Here is an 18,562-nt window from a genome sequence, read left to right as displayed (position 1 = left end):
ATTTCTGACTTTCCAAATCGTCCAGGATGTTGTGATGAAAATTTCTCTAAAGATGTGGCTTCCAAAATTCACTCTGGCTTTTATCAGCATTTCTTGAGGAGGGAGATCAAGGTCCCAGTCTATTTGCAAGAGGTTCCAGCAGGTTTGGCTAAAGGTACAAGTAAAGAACAGATGTAAGCATGTCTCTTCTGGGGAGTGAGTGCAGAGAGCACAAGCATAGCTGTCCAGGTGCATCCTTTTCCTTTTAAGGAGGTTTCTGGTGCACAGGCGGTCTCTAACCAGCAACCAAGTAAAGAATTTGTGTTTTCCAAGCTTTCCTCCTTTCCAAATCCATTTGAAGATCGGTGGGGCATTGACCTGTCCTTGGAGGTGGTTATAGGCCTTTTTTGGAAGGAAAATGTTTCCCCAAGTGTATTCCCAGGAATCAGGAGTTTCCTGGCTCTCCAAACTCGATGTTAGGAGTACATCTAGTTCATACAGCTGTTCGACAGCTTGCTCCGAAAGAGGTAGAAAGAGAGTGACTTCTGGGTCCTTTTCTACAAAATGCTTGAGTGACCAATGTTTCTTTCTGCAAAAGGAGTGTAATTGTGGAAACACCTCTTCTAGCAGCTGCCCTGACCAGTTATCAGACCAAAGAGTTGTGGTGTTTCCTTTACCAGGATTACATCTGGCAAAGTCTCTGAACTTTGGAAAGAGCTTAAGGACATCTTTCCACCAGAAGGAGTCGCAGGGTTTTTTTGAATGTGGTGGAATGTTTTCATTGTGATAAAGCTTTGACCAGGTCAGATGAACCCAAGGGATTGAGGCATGGTTGTAAAATTTGTCCAAAAATTTCACGAGGAGGGCGTTGTTTTGATTTTCCAGGTTGATGATGTTTAGCCCACCTTCCTCTTTGGTTCTGCACATCTCTTTCTAGGCCACCAGGCAAGTGCCCTTTCTATTGATATCTCCTTTGCTCCAGATGTAGTGTTTTCTGAATCTATCAATCTGTTCAAGTACTTGAAGTGGAATGGAAAGGATGCACATGAAATAGGTGGGGAGGGCAGATAAGACTGAGTTGACCAGGAGTACTTTCCCATGGTATGAGAGGAAACTGCTGAAGCCCGAGAGTCTTCTTTCCATTCTAGAAAGAAGTGGTGTGAAGTCTTGTATTGTGGGTCTTGTGGTTCCAAGAGGTAGTCCGAGATAAGTAAAAGGCATGCTTTCAGTCTTACAACCAAAGGTAGCTGCTAAGTGGGACAACTTGGCTTCCGAGACGTTAATGGGTAGGAGGCAGCTTTTATTAAAATGCACATTGAGTCCTGTTGAGTCAGAGAAGCTTCTAAGCAGTCCCTTTAGAATGAAAAGCTGTTTGGCATCAGCTGGTAGAATGAGAAGAGTGTCATCTGCATATTGCACAATAGGAACAAATTCTTCAAATTCATTTGAGAGAGGGTGGTTCAAAATGCCATCATGCCATGCTTTGTTGATAATACTCTGGAGCAGATCAGCTGCAAGCACAAAGAGGAGAGGGGAGAGGGGGTCTCCTTGTCTTACACCTCTCTTGCAGTGGAAAGGTTTCCCAGGAATCCCATTCAAGAGTACTGATGAGTTGTCAGAGTTTAGGATTGACTTGATCCAGTTCATCCAAGGGATATTGAAACCTTTGTGTTTCATCACTTCTAGGATAGTCTGATGTTCAATTTTGTCAAAAGCTTTCTCAAAATCCAGCTTTAGTATTACCACTTCTTTCTTAGAGTGATGACAAAGGTGAAGGAATTGAAAGGCCCAGGCTAAGCAGTCTTGAATGCTTCTACCTTTGATGAAGCCATATTGGTTGGGGTGGATTAATTTTGTGATTACTGATTGCAACCTGATGGATAGGAGCTTTGTGATGCATTTCACTGAGCAATTGAGTAGTGAGATAGGCCTATAATCATCCATTGACTCTGGGTGGTCTTTCTTGGGAATAAGAGCAATGTAAGAGCTATTGATACTGGTGAGATCAATGTTGTTGTTGAGGAAGTCCCTAAATAAATTCATAAAGTCATTTTGATAATAGGCCAACAGTGTCTTATGAATTTGCCATTGAAGCCATCAGGACCTGGGGCATGATCAGCTAGGATGCTTTTGATGACAGCCTCAAATTCAGAGTCTTCAAAGTTCCCTTCAATTTGGCTGAGATCATGTCTGTCCAAAAGGTTGTTTAAATCATAGGTGAGGTTGGAGAATTCAGAGACACCCATTCTGTTCTTGAAGTTATTCCAGATTAATCCTGCCTTTTGCTCATGATTGGTCACTTGGATGTCCCCCTTGGAATTGTCAGGCTAGCAATGCTGTTCTTCCTGTGGGAGATAGAGGCCATAGCTTGAAAGACTTTGCTGTTCTCATCTCCTAGCTTAACCTATCTGATATTGTTTCTTTGTTTCCAGTATGTCCTTTTGGTTTCTAGCAGCTTGGCAATGTGTCTTTTAACGAGGTTTCTCAGGGAATTTTCCACATCACAGAGAGGTCTTTGCTCCTCAAGGCCATCGAGTAATAGTAAGACCCATTCACTGTTGTGCAATAATCTGTTGAAATTTTGCATGTTTTTCCTCCATTTCTTAAGTCCAATCCTGACTTGTTTGAATTTAGCATTGAGGGTTTTGGCAGCATTTGCAAAGTAGGGGGTTGTATTCCAGTGAAGCTCTACTAATCTCAGAAAGTCTGGATGTTCAGTCCAGTAATTTCAAATCTGAAGATGTTGGATTTGGGAATGGTGCTGCCAAAGGTGATGACAAAGGGGATATGATCTGAGATGGGCCTATCCAGGGGCTGTATCTTAGTTGAGGGGTGAGCCCAGCTCCAGCTGGGGGAGCAGAAGACCCAATCTAGTTTGATAAGTAGAGGGTCAGCCTGCATGTTGCTCCAGGTGAAAGTTCTGCCATTGAAAGGAAGTTCAACCAGGTCCAGAGCAGATATGAGGTCATTAAAAAGTTGCATTTCATTGGTATCTCCACCTGGTTTCTTTCTGTTATCTGTTGACCTGTATAGGTTGAAGTCCCCTGCAAGGATCCAGTCGTCTAGCTGATCTGTGTCTACATTTAGTAGCCATGTTATGAAGGCCATCTTTGCATCTGACTGAGAGGGTCCATAAACATTTGTGAGGTGGAAGACTGAGTTGTCCATTTTGTTTAAGAATTTGATTGTGACACAGTAACCATTCGAGTGCACTACTGATCCATCAAAAAATTTACCATTCCAGATGGTGATGATTCCTCCTGGTGCACCAATTGAAGGTGAGAAGGCAAAACAGTTCAAGTGTTTTGGACAGAATTTCTTAAGATAGAGATTATTGAAGGATTCTCTTTTGGTTTCTTGCAGGCAGAGGATTTGGCAGGAGCTTTCATCTATCTTGGTTCTGATTGCATCCCATTTGGCCTGGGAGTTTAGTCCTCTTATGTTCCACACCAGGACGTTAAACTGTCTAGAATTATTCATCGATGACCGTGGAAAAAATAAAGAAGCAGCCTGACCCCCCAAGGGAGTCAGGGAAACCTCTGAGGGCTTGCAGCCAAAGAGATTCTCGTACAGAGCCATTATGTAGACAGTAAAAGGATTGGGGGTAATGGTCTCTGAAAACCTTTCAAATAGCTTGAAGTGATTAAGAATTCTGACGGGGTACCACAAACCAAACTTCTCATAAACGTTGACAACCAACACAAAGAGTCTGTGTCCCAGAGACAAACAAGTAACAAAGTGAACGACTAGAGATAGCCAGCGTGCAAGCTGGGAGAAACACAAGAGTTTGATGCTAGAGAGCAAGCTACTAAACTTAAGCAAAATAAGCACTCTTTGCCTAGAGTGCAACAACCATGGACCAGGGTCTTCAAATTCCATCGACGTCCTTCTTAAGGATGGCCGCAGACGCATCGCTAGGATGGATCTGAAGGAAGCCAGTGGCAATCCCATGTGCTACTTCCATTGGCAGGTAGGGTGCAGGTTCGGGAGTTGGCGCTTTCGGCGAAGCCGGGATCATAGCCAGGGGCAGTGGGTGGAGCACGTCTTTCTTGAATCCGTCTTGCTTGATGGCGCTCCGCCTGCTGCGGCTGAGGTGGCGATCATGTACTTGCTGCTTGGTCTTGGAGAGCTTTCTCTTTTTCTAGACGAACTGATTTCCAAAGATTTCCATCACCTCCTCCTCAGTGATCTCCTTTAGCTCAGCTCTAGAGGGGGCCTTGTCCATGTCCTGATCAGGGATGAGGAAGGCCAACCAGGCCAGAGTTAGGAAGTCGCAAAAATAAGGCGGGATGGGAAGATCAGGGTTAATATCCAAATGATTCAGGAAGATAAAAGCACTAGGAGCAGGGGATTTGGAGATGAAGCCAAGTACCTTATTGATGTCAAAATTCATATTCAGCTTTACCGTAGGACCACGAGGGGAGTTATCTCTGTTTGCTGCCACCACAATGGATTTAACCTTAGGGCTGTCTCTGGTGAACCCTGGAGGGATTGGTTGGTACCTGTCCTAAAAAACAAAAGCACTTGAAGTGTTTTTAGCATCTCCATCCTTGGCTTCAAGACCCTGCATCATTCCCGGTCTAGTAGCTTCTTTGTTATTGGGCGAGTTTGAGCCGCCAGCCGCAGACTGAACAGGACTGGCGCTTGGGTAGGCAGGCGGGACCGGTCCTTCCTAGCGAGGAGCCGGGGTAGGGAAGGGGTGAAGAGGACCAATCATCACAAAACCTTCCTCATCTGGCAGTAGGGTGACATTGCTTCTCTTTAAGATATAGCAAGGTGAAGTCCAAGATTTCCCATTGGGGTGGAGGCCAGTGATCAACTTGATGGAAGAAGGGATCTTGGCGTCATCGTTGAGATAGACTTTGGCTGTGACACATCCTGGCTGGGTGTCGTCCCAACCAATCAGGATGTCAAACTGCGAAACTGCTTTTGCAACATGCTGAGTGTGCCTCAGGTCCTCTGGGTAGGCCAGGAATAGGATCATGGCTTCACGATCAATGGCAAAGGCCCTGGCGTTCTCTGCCTCGTCATGCCGGATGAAGTGCAGAATGTAGTTACCAAACACAAAGTTTGGACCCAGAAACCTATCACGCTCAAAAGGATTGCTGAACTTGATAAAAGCGTCACCGATAGGGCAGGGAGAGATATTTGTACCGAAGACCTGATGGACGTCGTGGAAGAAGGTCTTCAGCTCTCTGGCAAGCAGACGAAAATCAGCCTTGTGCACGGGGGGCGGGGGGGGGGGGGGGTGAGCTTCGCGATCGCCAGGTCCTCGTTAGACTTGTTGTAGCACCCAGTGATGTAGACTTCATGGCGCAGGAGCGGGGACGCCTGGACCTCATCCAGCACAAAGCCCTTAGGGATGAAGGGCCTGGGATCTGCGGCAAAGTTCGCCATCGGAGAGCTCGAGGTGAGTTCGGGAACAGTAGCTTGTGTTGTTAGGGGGGGTGTTGAGGCGAAGATCTGGGTAGAGGCACCCGTGAGACTCGAGGAGGGCATATATATAGCCTTTACTCGCGCCCCTTCAACTTCCTTAACAGTAACAGGCCGAAACTTTTGGGATTTGGATTTGGAGAAACAAGATATACGCGAGTGTCCATACTCGAAGCAAACCTCGCAACGGAGATCTCCTTTGCACAAAAACCGGTCATGGCCTAGGCCCAGGCAGCGTGGGCAGCGGTTCAGCGATCCATAGACTATTTTGTTGGGATCCGAAAGAGCCGGGGTCTGTTTTTCTAGAGGCGCTTGAGGCGCCTTAGAATCAGCGTGAGATTTGGGCCTCCAAACTGAAGGGGGGCGAGAATGGCGGGGTTGAGCCGATGAGATTGGATTTGAATTTGAACTCTGGCGAAAATGAACCGTTTTAGAATTAGAGAAAGGATTGCTATGATTCTTATCCAAGAACGCGTCAGCGTAATTGTCCGGGTATTGAAGACGTTTGAATACTGATCTTCTAGATGGCGGGGTTGATTTGACATTGTCAGCATAGCTTTTCCGGCCTTTGGGAGCAATATGAGAATTGCTCGATTTGCGGGAGACGGTGGTCCATTCGGCATTTTGTTCATCAATCCAAAGGTGAAATTCTCTAAGCCAATTTGGACCACCGTTCCCCTAGAGGAAGAAGAGGATAGCAAACAATTGGCAAGAAAAAGAACCTAGGCTTTTGATCAAGAAACCAAATTTTGTAGGAAACTTGAAAGCTAAACATCCAACCCGATAAATGTTTGACATGAAAATCATTACTGTGTCCACCTAGGCAGGATTGCAGTAAGAGACCAACTAAATCTTCATTGAGGCGAATGGCAGAACGGCCGAAACTTGCAACCAGCTTGAATGAAGACGACAACTGGGAGGGGGTTGGACTCACCGAGCAGCCAAAGCGCTGAAAGATCTGGTTGCCAAACTTGAGCCCGGGGTCGAAGGAGATGTTTGAGAGTCCAGCCATGGCCGTCTTCAGCTTGTTCAAGGAAAGTTCAAGACACAAAGTCCTAATGCACAACTAAACGAGTCGGACACATAGAAAACTGACTGTCACATCAAATCTTGTGGCATATTAATGCTCTATATATATGCCACAAGATTGACATTAAACATATATTAAAAAATTGGTTATTTTTTAATCTATATTTAATGCTCAATCTTGTGGCATATATATAGAGCATTAAATATAGATTAAAAAATAACCAATTACACAATTTATCTGTAAATCATGACACGAATCTTTTAAGCTTAGTTAGTCCATGATTGAACAATATTTGTAAAATACAAATGAAAGTGTTACATTGTCAAAATCTAAAAATATTTTGCATCTAAACAAGGCATTGATTGTGGGTGAGAAGTTTTTGGGTGTCACATCGATGCCTTGTTTAGTTCCCAAAATATTTTGTAAAATTTTTCATATTCCCCGTCACATCAAATCTTACGGCACATGCATAGAGTATTAAATATAGATAAAATAAATAACTAATTGCACAATTTACCTATAATTTGCGAGACGAATCTTTTGAGCCTAGTTAGTCTATGATTGGACAATATTTATCAAATACAAACGAAAGTGCTACAGTGTCCATGGACAACACATCACAACAGCTTCTTAAACGCATGCACAGCACAGCACAACAACTTCTTAGTCAAAAAAATATCACAACATCTTCTTCCTCATGGACCCCCTCCCTCCTGTCCATCGCCGCGCCGCGGCGAGCTAGGGTTTCAGTGGAGCTTTGTGGCTGCTGCCACTGCCATGGCCGTAGAGCTCTAGCGAATGCCTAGGTTGCTCACGGCGCCATCTTCGCCCCCCTGTCCCCGCAGCCATCGCCATGGCCATGGACCTCTGTGAAGCCCTAGCTCACCTACGACACCACCTTCTTCCCCTCACCCTTCTCCGCAACCACCGCCATGGCCGCCGCCACCACCACCTTTGGCCATGGTGCCGTCCCCACCCTAACCTAGCCTGGTCGCCTCTACCGCCGCCAGGGCCCCTAAACCGCCCACCGATGACATCCCCACCGCTTGGTCGACCTACCTCCCAAAACCTTTGCTTGTAAGCCACCAGAGTTGGGGAACCCTAAGCAGTAGATCTATAGATCTAGGAGGAGGAGGAGAAAGAGGCCTACCTCACTAGCATTACCGTCTGATCTAGGCAGGCATGGGGAGGAGGTGGGTTGGAGGCGGGGAGGAGGTTCCCACCGGGTGCTGAGGAGGAGGCCGCCGATCGCCAGAGAGAGAGAGAGAGAGAGAGGTGGGTTATAACTCGGTCGTTGGTAACAAAGTCATTGCCAAATAGTTTTGGTATCCATTTATGTGCATGAATATTCTTTTGTCCATCTTGTAATGAGATGGAGCAACAAAAGCCACTGTCACATTGCCACTAGGCAGAGAGGTATGTCAGGTCGGCTGGGCCGATTTAATGCATTTGTCAAGATTGTACAGGAGGCAATGCTGCTTCCTGGGCCTAAAGAGGCTATGATAGGCTACCTTAGCAAGCACATCATCATGTTCTCGAAAGCCCATCGACGAGTTTAGAATAATGAAGTAATTTTATAGTTCAACCTTTTTTAGTTATTTTTGTGCCTAAATAATATATGATTACAACATGGGTACATTATGTCTCATCTGGGCTTCAGATAACTTCAAATGAAAAGTGATGAGCTATACAACATTATATGTCTCATCTGGCTTACTAGCTCTATCTTTTTTAAACAAACCAACACTAGTTGTGCCAATTTCTCTTTATAGTGAATAGAGCAAAAACTGCACCCTAAAAAGGGCTAAGAAAAAGAAAGAATTCAAAAGTAAATACAACGCTACTCTCTATTGTATAAGGACACTATGTGTTTCCATCCGGCTAGGCCCCATATTTTTGCACCCACTTCTATCTCCACGCTAATTGACATCACCGATGTTACCTTGTGTTAGGATGCCATATAGTAGAATGAGGATCATGGGCTTTTGTTACAGTCTCCCATAGTTAACCATAGTGTTGTCCACCACTCATGTGGTATAAGTTGTGGAATAGGCGACCCAAACAGTAATATTTTCTAAAACTCGTTTAGCTTAGGGACACTCAGTCATATCAAGTGGTGTGCGGTCTCGTCAGTCACTAGTACAGGAACTTTAATGGAGGCGGTTGTATTTGGTTAATGGAGACGTGCACAACCAACCAACTCCAATGAAAGGCCTTAGTTAATTGATGGATAACCGAGGCGGTTACTCTACCCGCCTCTATTAATCGTATTAATGGAGGTGGGCACTATATAGCGACCGCCTCCATTAATATGGTTAATAGAGGCAGGCACTATATAGTGACCGTCTCCATTAATATGATTAATAGATGCAGGCCTTTATAACTACCCACCTCCACTAATGTTTTAAAAGATATAGTGGTTAGGGCAGACGTCAAACTTCCTAACTTTCATCTCCACTGGTTGGATTAGCTTCTTCACCTGATAGGTATTGGCAGGAACCTTGTTTTCATCTAGGTATGTGTCAGCAAGGACACTCATGAGGTCATTGAAGCTAGTGTCAGACCAGTCATGCCGAGCCTTCAATATCAGCATCTATAGGTCAAAACGTAGCACCGTCCAATGCTTTGCACAACCCTTATAGAGAGGGTCAATTGCAACCTGCTTTATCTCTCTGAAATTCTCCAGCCACCTCGAGTTACCAAACAGAATGTCATCTTCATTAAGGCAGTTAGCTATTTCTGCCATAAGCTCTACACCCTCAGGGTCCTTCATAGCAGCATCCTCATCACCATCCCCACCACCATCATCGTTAGCAGGCATATCTTGGAGTAAGTCTTCTATCGTGATATAATCACGAACATTGTCATCGTTGGCTGCTGGTGTAGTCGATGAGGAGGCAGGTTGTCATCTTACATGCTCTGCGGTTGATGTTGTCAAGTTGCCTCCGGATGCATCACCCAAAGTCACATCCTTTTCTTTTTCTCCATGATAAGTCCAAACCATGTAATCCTTAAGAAAACCATACCTAATCAAGCAAAATTGCACCTCACTGTCTGCGTGGGCTTCATGTTCTTACAACAAGAACATGGACATATGGTTGTCATCCGATCTAGACTCTAACAATGAGCTTTTGTGGTTGCAATAAACTTCCTCACATGAATCATGTACTGTGATTTCATTCGCTTCATCTGGTACATCCATTCAGACCTATCTATACCTGCAAACCTTATTGCCCAACAAAAAAGAAGTATTACAAACAAGATAATAGATCTAGAGATAAAAAACCACTATTTTCTCTCTCCATGGATCTATCTATATCTAGAGAGCCTAAATGATGAAGAAGATAGAGGAATACAGTTTGGAGAATGTGTGTCAACCTTTTGTGGTGTCCTTCTTGAACAAATCAAAAGCAAAACTTCTCCCCTAGTTTTTGCTCAAATTTTAGGGTTTTGGATTGGATTTCAAAACCCAAAATTTGGAAGATGTGTCGCCAAGAGAAAGAAAGGGTCGCTGGCTGTACGTTTATAGCCACAGGAACAATGGAGGCGAGCAATGCAAACTTGACCGCCTCTGCTAATCACATATTAATGGAGGTATTTACTATAATGCGACTGCCTCCATTAATGTTTCAATCGAGGTGGACAACATAAGAGCTATTAATATGCATTAACAGTGGCAGTCCTGTTAAGGTGACCGCCTCCATTAATAATTAACCGACGCAGGCCTACAGGTGGCCTGGTCATGGCAGGAACAATGGAGGTAGGCACAAAGTGCGCCCGCCTCCATTCTGAAAAGGAAAACGTCGCCCAAAATAAATCCTGTAGTAGTGAGTGTCATGGCAATTGGCAAAGGTCTACCATTTTCTATAGTAGTAATTTTCATTTCCATCTAAGTTCGTATGAAAAAGGTGTTTTTTCAAAAATAGGATGTGAATAGAAGGAATAACTTGCCCTCTTAGTGCATGATTATTGTATCACCCACTCATATACCCTACTAAAATCACCATTTTTTATGTGCTAAGTCTACACAAAAACCTCCCTCATTGAGATGATCCCCTCCACTCACCCCATAAAAACAACGCTATATAAATGAACCATCCAGATTGATTTTGAGTCCTCTCTCCTTACTCACTTAGATCTGACACACAGGATTGTGTATATGGTACTTCCCATCCCTCCCAACTCTAAGTGTGCACCCAGCCCCCACGCCCGCGCCCTACAGTTCGAACCCTCTACCCGGTTTGATTTCCATCTCCCGCATTGTTTTTTTTTCATTTTTTTCTAAGAAAACAAAAGCTCAAAACATCGTCCTCCTCCTCCTTCCACTAACCACATGCCAATCCCACAGAAATCCCCACCCGAATTCCCATTTCCCCAATCACCGATCATCCACCAATCACATGCCCGTAAACCCTAACCACCGTGCGCTGTCGTGCCCACGCTGCCCTCACACGTGGCCTGTGGCACTGCGAGCCAAAACCCCACCACCGCCTCTAGATCCCAATTTTGTAGGGAATCAACAGAGAGGGAGGGCTGCCCGCCATAGATGGAGCCTGCTGGCGCACGCAAGGAACAACACACCGTCGTCGACTCCCCGTTTCACTCCAATGGTGCCGAGGTAGGCCCGTGTCGCCGCTCTCTTGACAGCACAAAGACCAACTCCTCCCACCACCATCCCAATGCAGTCCTTGCTGTTGCTTTTTGTTCAGGATGTCACGGAGCACGGGAAGCTAGGGCAGTCGGAGGACTAAGCTATCAATGGGAGTGTGCGTCCCTTTCCTAGCTCACGTGATGCACAAATGCAGCGCTTTTCTATATCATCATCAACATCGCTTGCTGCATGTTGGTTTCCACTTGTGGGAATGTTGGGGATGACCGCTTTGTGTGTTGGGGTGGGTGGACTTGATGACTTCTGGGCCATCACCATTGAGGTGGGGAGGCGTAGGGGACTCGGCGGTAGGTGGAGGATGCAGGCATGGAGAGTGCCGCTAGGAGGATAGACGTTGGCACGCGTGTCTGCGCCATGGCTCGGGATGTTTGAGGTGGGGAGGGGAGGGAAGAAGCGAGTAGCGACGCCGAATTTGTAGAGCTGCAGAGGAGGCGAGGAGCATGGCGAGGTGGAGAGGGAAAAGGGAGGAGCCTCTTTCTTGGGCACAGGCACACCACAACATGAGTATGTATTTGTGCCTGCTACACGTAGAAAGTGGTGTCTTTGTGGCCGTGTATGTGTACAAAAGTGGAAAAACTGGCAACGTGCGTGATACACATACTGAGGTGTCTTGTTATACTACTACTATAGTGCATAGCTCCATATGTATATACCACACTTGTAGATGTACCTATGGTTATATTTACATGTTGGGGCTATTGCGTTCTTATCCTCATTTTGAAATCTAATTGTGATTTTACTCTCGTTTTTGTCACTGTTGCGATTTTACCCTTGCTTTATGAAAACAAAGCTCCAGTTTACCCTTATTCCGTAAACAACGAGTAACGATGTTAAATGGGCTTAGTAAGGACAACTTTGTCCTTGTGAAAATGCCCCTACTTTTTTGAGTACATTGTGATTTTACCCCTGTTTTTTTTGAAAAAAATCAGCAGCAACACTGGACAACTTGTTACATATTATTTCACGCAGCATGCAAATATAGATAGATAATATCACATCAAAAGAAAGTGTAGCAGGTTGAAGCTATGCATGTCAACAACTTGAGTAGGCAAGGTTCTACCCTGTTGCTAGGATTTTGGTCCCCCATCACGTAAACTAAAAAAATGACAGAACCCTAACAACCAGATTCTTCATGTTTCCAATTCATATGATTTTGCCTACAAATTAGAGCAAATGAAACCAAATTAGCGTAATTGCCTAAAATCCCAAGGTTAATTTGTTCCACAATTGACCAATACACACTCGGAACTTGAAAAAATGTACATGGACACCAACTCCTTGGCTCTAGACCTGCCACCCTCTGACTCCATGGTCGCCCGCCTACCTACCCACGCAGCTAGTCGTCCCACGCATTCGTCCCGCGCACCCTCAGCCGCACCATCAGGCGAGCCACACGCTGGACCCACGACGACAACCTTCGATAGCCGCTCGCACCGCACGGGGCGTCGTGACGCTCATGTCCCTAACCACAAGGGACTGAGGGGGTGGCCTCTTGAGGGGCCTAGCCGCACGGCGCTAGGAGCTGCCCAGCCGCTCTTGTTGCCTACTAGGCTCAACATGCTAGGGTTTTGGTCGTAGAATAGGAGTACAAGAGTACGCGAGGGATGAAGGGTTTCGGTCGTAGAACAGGAGAAAGGAATCAATAGAGGAGAGAATAGGGAAGGGTTATTATTATCTTTTGGTCTTCCTGTGAAGATTTTTTGTTTTTTATTTATTTTATTGCACAAAAAACTAATAGAGTTAAAAGTAGGGGTAAAATCACAATGTACTCAGAAAAGTAGGAGCATTTTCGCAAGGGCAAACTTGTCCTTACCAAACCCATTTAACACCATTACCCGTTGTTCACAGAGTAGGGGTAAACTAAAGCTTTGTTTTTACAAAGTAAGGGTAAAATCGCAACGGTGATAAAAACGAGAGTAAAATTATAATTGGACTTCAAAACAAGGGTAAGATCACAATAGCCCCTTACATGTTCATGTGTTTATTTGTCATGACGATAATGACGTGTGTAGAGCGTATGTTCGTCTAAATGCCTCTTCCTGGGCCTCTTGACCAGCCCAATAGCATGTCCTGGTTTTTATTATGGTGCCCACGTCCCTCGCTTCCGCTGCGCCGACGGCCGGATAAGGAAATGAGATGAGAAACCTCCCCTACTCTGTTGTGCTCCGCCGTTGACAGTCGCCGTCCGTCCATCATCCATGGTGTTTTCTTCCACAACTTCCCTAAAAAACTACTGCAGATGTCGCGTGGGGTCAGGTGGGGGGTAGGCACCACGTAGGGTTGGGCGGTACATGGAGTACAGGCGCAGGAAAGAGGTACAAGCGCGGGCGTCCGGACGCGGATGTGGCACGCCGCCACGTGGGGTTGGGTGGTATGTGGAGTGCATGTGCAGAAAAGGGGTTCAAGCGTGGGTGCTCGGATGCGGGTGTATCCGAGCATTAGCACTGTTGTTGTTGGAACGAATAATGTTTTATACACCACATCATGTGAGGTAGGTCAAAAAATATGGGTGAAACACATAGGGTAATATTATAATTAGCGTCTAAGATATATAACAAGTGTGAGTCAAAAAGCATAATGTCTAGAGTGTAATAATAATAATTAGCTCCTAATGTATAACTAGTTTGATTTAATTTGGTTCGGGAAAAAATGTCTGGTTTAATCCTTAAAGTATTTATACTTTGTTTTCTTGAGTAGAGTGGCACATAGTACGCAATTTGGGTAGAGCACACAACGGAGGCGTGCTGTGGACTGGGTCAACGCCGCCACCCTTCCTGTCCCTTTCATGACAAATGTTCAGCTTGGAGGTGTCTCCATTAGCCTAGTATTATTCAAATCTTTTCAACAAGCTAAGCTATGCTACCTGCAATACACTAATGCTAAAATCAAATCTGTGTGCGTGCAGCATGAAATTGGGGATTCTCGATGAGGTCTTGTTTAGTTCTGAATTTTTTTTGGTTTTTTGTATTGTAGTACTTTTATTTTTATTTGATAATTATTGTTCAATCATAGATTAACTAGACTCAAAAGATTCATCTTACGATTTACAGGTAAACTGTACAATTAGTTTTTATTTTTGTTTATATTTAGTGCTTCATGCATGTGCTGCAAGTTTCGATGTGATGGAGAATCTTGAATTTTTTTTGACTTTTGGGGTGAACTAAACAAGACTCCTAAGTGTGAAATTGTGAATTAAGAGCAGTCGGTTCGGTTTTCTCTATCATTTACATGAATATTCTTTGACCATCTTGTCACGATATGGAGCAGCCAAAGCCAGTGCCAGCCTGCCAGGCTGTAGTCCACAACTAGGCAGGGAGGTACGTGAGGTCAGCTGGCCCAATGCACTTGTCAGGACTGTAGAGGAGGGGATGCTGCTTCCTGGGCCCAAAGAGGCTATGATAGGCCGCCTTAGTAAGTACTCCTACATCAAATGCTAGAAAGCCCATCAGACCATTTTAGAACCAAACACACCTTTACACTCTCCAATATTCAAGCCGAGGGTCGTCCACCGCTCGTGAAATGTCTCATTATTGTTAGTCCAAAGATGAGGTAAAAGGTGTGGATAGGCGGCCCAAAGAGTAATAATATTTTCTAGAACTCGTTTAGCATAGAGACACTAAGTCATATCAAGTGGTCTGCCGTCTCGTCAGTGTCATGGCAAAGGTCTATCATTTTTGTATAGTAGTAATTTTCATTTCTATCACTACCAGAATTCGGCTCTTTGCCCAAAAAACACTCGACAAAAAAAAAACTCTCGACAAAGAAGCCTCTTTGCCAAGTGTTTTTTTATACTTAGTAAAGACCTTCTTTGCCGAGTGTAAAAAAAAACACTCGACAAAGAAAATTTTAAATCGAATTTTGAAGCCCTAAACGAATTCAAATTAAAAAGTTTTCAACTACAAAGTTGTATAACTTCTAAAGATCTACAACCTTTATTTTTTCTCATTTCTTCATTTGACAAAGTGAAAATAAATCTATTCACAAATTTTACATCTCTCTTTTATAGTTTATGAAACTAGAAGAGAGATATATAAGTTTTGTGAAAAATGTTAGAATCACCATGTTGAATAAAACAATGACCAAATAACCAAAATAAACTTTGTAGATCTTGAGAAGTGATAAAATTTTGTAGTTGGCAATATTTTCATTTGAGTTCATCTTCTAATGCAAAATTACATATTTATTTGAAAATTTGAAAATTTGATTTTTTAAACAACCTCGGATGGAAAAACCTCCCTAAATAAACTTTGTAGATATCGAAAAGTTATGAAACTTTGTAGTTGACAACTTTTTCATTTGAGTTCATCTTGTCATGCAAAACTGTGTCTTTATTTGAAAATTTAATGCATAACAATTTATGAAGGGTGATCATTCAAAATGATGCATACTCATACACTTGGAGATGGGGATGAGGTGGGAACAAACCCAAAGGCAAATGTATATGCTAGATTTTGTTTTCTCTGACTGAGATGCGATTGAGTATGTGGTTAGGTTTAGGATAGATAACCATACTAATAAATAGGGAATCTTTAGTGCATAACAATTGTCTAAGTGCCCCTAGTTGTGAAATGACTTTGCATATATGCATTAGACCTAGTGACATGATGAGATGCAAGTGCAAATCCTCCAAAGCATATTTGAAAATGCTAACTTAGGGCCAAATGAGTTGTTGTAATGTTGGACAACATTTGGGATTTAGTGCATTTGAAAAAGTATGAAGCTAAATGGGGTGCCTCTATAGGCACCAAATTAGTCTAGTGGTACCCTACAGAGGGCACCAGACCATGCGGTACATTGAGAGGTGCACAAGATCACTCAGTAGAGGCTAGGACTAGCCACCGGATTAGTCCGGTGGTTACCCTTTGATAGGAAATGGAGCAATAGCTTGCACTGTTTGCCCAAGGGGCAGTATCATAGTTTTGTTGTAACTCTCTAGTTGTGCTTGTGTAGCCCTCTAGTTGAGTAGTGCTATTGTAGTACTAGTGTAGCTTGCTTTTTGCTTGTGATCACTAGTATGTGTAGGAGCTCTCAGTGTGCCTAGTAGTCTAGTTGAATAGGTTTTTGTAACCTCGCTAGCTAGAATTATTAGGTATGCTCATACTAGCTCTACACCTTAGGTAAAACATATATTAGGATCATTTTGTAAGGTGCTTGTGAGCATAGAAGGGTGTAGTGGAGGTTAGACCGAATAATTTAATATTTCCACATTTGTTTCTATTAGATATAGCGATTATAAGTTTTAGAAATGACTATTCATATCCTCTAGTCAGCTCCTTAACAATAGTCTCACCAAGTTCAAGCTAGCCAAAGTAGCCCCTTTGGGTATGTTTTAGTCGACTAATCGTAGATCTCAAATCTCAAATAAGTTTAGTTGGGCAAGAGATTAAACTTAAATGAGCCCAAACATGCAGCACCAGATAACTGGGTCACATTTGACGGATCAATTGGTGGCATTGTGCTCCTGCACGTGGTAAATCTTAAAAGATTTACGTATTAAAAGTTCATGTTTAGTAGTAAAGAATACCCCACGCGTTGCTGCGGGGATCCTAGATAATTTAAAAAAAATTAGACTATTTATACTTATAGTTAAATAGATTAAACTATCTTAAATTAATTTTGATGAATGGTTTGGCTGGCCAACTAAATGCATGTTAGTGGATGAAGAGATAACTATCATAATTATGTGTGCTAGTTGGCTATAATTGCAAGTTCTAGTGGATTGTTGATGTGGATAGCTTGCATGTTAGAGAATTCTCTAGTGGGGTTTAGCTTTATAAGGCCATCCTCAATGAGAGTTTCATGACACAGTTTTCAACACATTAATATTTTGGAAACAGTGCATAGGAGTTTCATGGGGATGAAACTCTCTCTACTCCCATGAAACTCTTATCATCTCTCTTCATTAATATAGCGCCACATCAGTATGTGCATGAAACTCTAATGAAACCCCATTAAGACTGGCCTAAGAGTATAAGATAAGATAAGATAAGACGTGGGCCTAGTATAAAAAAAATATTAACCTTTGCACTCAGTTTCCATTTTGTTTATTTTATATAACGTAATAGTGCAAAATGAGCGAGGGCCCTTTGGAATGCAGGAATTAAGAAGCATAGGAATAGAAAAAACATAGGAAAAGTATAGGGATGCATATGAGCATCTCCAACAGTTTGACATTTTTTCTTTGCCATTTATTGTAGTTTGCCAACTTCCAAAATGAAATGGGGAGGAGAAAAATAAGCCAGCTTCAAGAATTTTGCAAAATTGACTTGGTATTTACCAAATTATGGACCCAACTTGACTTGTCGCGAAATTTTTTCAGCGCGTGCTTCTCCGTCCGGTCGCAACTTCCTTTCACGCCTCTTCTTCGCGCGCGGAGGAACACATACGTAGTACTAATCAAATATATGACAAAGGCACGGACACATCCCCTACCCATAGAACCCTAGCCAGCCACAATCGAAACCTATAAAACAGAGTGGATCATATGAAGTACTTGAACCCTACCTGCTGCCTTGATGAAGATGGAACAAACCGGCAATCCCCCCGACTCGATCTTTGGCGATCCCCTCGACTCCTTGGTGATCCCCTTAGCTACTTTTGTCCTCAAGACACAGAACGGCGGCATGGGAACTCCAGATCGGGACAAATAAAAGATGGCGCTGGAAGAGTCCATTTCGCGGAACATTATGCCACGAAGAGTCACGGTGCCACGGGAGTAGCGAGGGAGTAGCGCGGGATTCACGGCGATCGCGTTTGCCAAGTGCTCCGCCAGCTCGCATAGATGCGTGGCTTGACTAGGTAAATGGTAATTTGCCCAAAATGCCAATCCAAGATGCACTAGATACGTGTTTTCAAGATTTTTGACAAAAAACAAGAATACCAAACACAAACGCCTAACTGTTGGAGATGCTTGTAAAACGTTGAAATATTGAGTGAAAGGTTGTTTGTTGGAGCACATGAAAATGAAAGATCCATTCTGTAGGAATATAAGATTGAATAAAAATAACACCTAATATATATGGCCATACAGCCCATGGCCCCGCCCGAGCATGACTCGGACCAGCCCGACAGACCAAGGTGTGCCTAGGCCGCCACCCAGGCACGCGACGTGGCTCGGGCATGGCCCATTCCAACAGTCGGCCCAGTATCGGCCCAATGAAACTGACCTATTGTGTAGTTCTGACTAGTATATATGTATTGTCAATTGTTATACCGGTGAAAATGTTGAGCAATTAGCGAAAATGATGAAATATTTTAGCATTTGGTGAAAATGTTGATAAAAATAAGCTGTTTTCGGTTTGACGGGCCGTGAGCCGGCATGACACGGGAAAAATGCCGTGCTTGACGGCCTGGTACGGCACGAAAACCGGCACACGGGCTGTACCTTGAGCTAAAGGCTAGGCACAAAGCCCGTATAGACACGGCCTGCTAGGCACGACGGCCCATAGCGG

The sequence above is a fragment of the Sorghum bicolor genome, chromosome 5 (genome assembly GCF_000003195.3).
Source record: "Sorghum bicolor cultivar BTx623 chromosome 5, Sorghum_bicolor_NCBIv3, whole genome shotgun sequence".
Classification (NCBI taxonomy): Eukaryota; Viridiplantae; Streptophyta; class Magnoliopsida; order Poales; family Poaceae; genus Sorghum; species Sorghum bicolor.
Note: the sequence above shows the minus strand (reverse complement) of the source record.